At 43.8% G+C, this 1,492-nt stretch overlaps 1 pseudogene; it reads left to right on the top strand.

The window, feature by feature from the left end:
• Positions 1-756: 756 nt before the first annotated feature.
• LOC124552427 lies at positions 757-874 on the top strand (annotated as a pseudogene).
• The last annotated feature ends 618 nt before the right edge of the window (positions 875-1,492 follow it).

The following is a 1,492-nucleotide window of genomic DNA, read 5'->3' as shown; positions in this document are numbered from 1 at the left end:
GTGAGGTACTGGACAGGTTAAACAAAAGGTTTCGAACGCTAGGCTTTTTTTTATTTAACTAAGGCGTTTGATTGTGTTGATCACAAAATATTCCTTCAGAAGTTGGACCATTACGGAATACAGGTAGTAGCTCACAACTAGTTCACCTCTTACTTTAGCAACAGACAGCAAAAGGTCATTATTCACAATGTTGAGAATGGCTGTGATGTGGGATCTAAATGGGGTACAGTCAAGCGGGGTGTGCCCCAGGGATCAGTGTTGGGGCCACTCCTGTTCCTTAATTATATAAATGATATGCCCTCTAGTATTAAGAGTAACTCTAAAATATTTCTGTTTGCTGATTACACTAGCTTGGCAGTAAAGGATGTTGTGTGCAACATTGGCTCTGTTTCAAATAGTGCAGTTCATGACCTAAGGTCATGGCTAGCAGAAAATAAACTAATGCTAAATCACAGTAAGACTCAGTTTTTACAGTTTATAACACACAGTTCAACAAAACCTGACGTTTTAATTTCACAGAAGGGGCATATGATTAGTGAAACTGAACAGTCCAAATTTCTAGGTGCTCAGATAGACAGTAAACTGTCGTGGAATGTCCATGTTCAGGATCATGTTCAAAGACTTAATGCTGCCATTTTTACTATTCGAACGGTATCTGAAGTGAGTGATCGTTCGACATGAAAATTAGTCTGCTTTTCTTATTTTCATTCGCTTATGCCGTATGGTATTATATTTTGGGGTAACTCTTCCCAGTCTGGCAACGGCCTTGCCGCAGTGGATACACCGGTTCCCGTCAGATCACCGAAGTTAAGCGCTGTCGGGCGTGGCCGGCACTTGGATGGGTGACCATCCGGGCCGCCATGTGCTGTTGCCATTTTTCGGGGTGCACTCAGCCTCATGATGCCATTTGAGGGGCTACTCGACCGAATAGTAGCGGCTCCGGTCAAAGAAAACCATCGTCACGACCGGGAGAGCGGTGTGATGACCACATGCCCCTCCTATCCGCATCCTCATCTGAGGATGACACGGCGGTCGGATGGTCCCGATGGGCCACTTGTGGCCTGATGACGGAGTGGTATCTTCCCGGTCTAAAAGGATATTTTTGGCTCAGAAACGGGCGGTTAGAACAATAAGTGGTGTAACTTCACGAACCTCTTGTCGAGCCTTGTTCACGAGTCTGGGTATTTTGAGATTGGCCTCTCAATATATATATTCCTTACTGTCATTTCTTGTTAACAATATGAGCTTATTCCCAAGAATAAGCAGCATTCACTCAGTTAATACTCGGCAGAAATCAAACCTGCATTTGGATCGGACTTCCTTAACTCTTGTGCAGAAAGGTGTGCAGTGTACTGCTGCATCCATTTTCAATAAGCTAACGCTCGAATTCAAAAATCTAGCAATAATCCACGCGCTTTCAAATCAAAACTGAGAAGTTTCCTGGTGAGTCACTCCTTCTATTCTGTTGAGGAGTTCCTTGAAACATTAAGCT

Source organism: Schistocerca americana, chromosome 1, assembly GCF_021461395.2.
Source record: "Schistocerca americana isolate TAMUIC-IGC-003095 chromosome 1, iqSchAmer2.1, whole genome shotgun sequence".
NCBI lineage: Eukaryota > Metazoa > Arthropoda > Insecta > Orthoptera > Acrididae > Schistocerca > Schistocerca americana.
The sequence above is the reverse complement of the archived record's forward strand: the minus strand, read 5'-3'. Positions and strand labels throughout refer to the sequence as shown.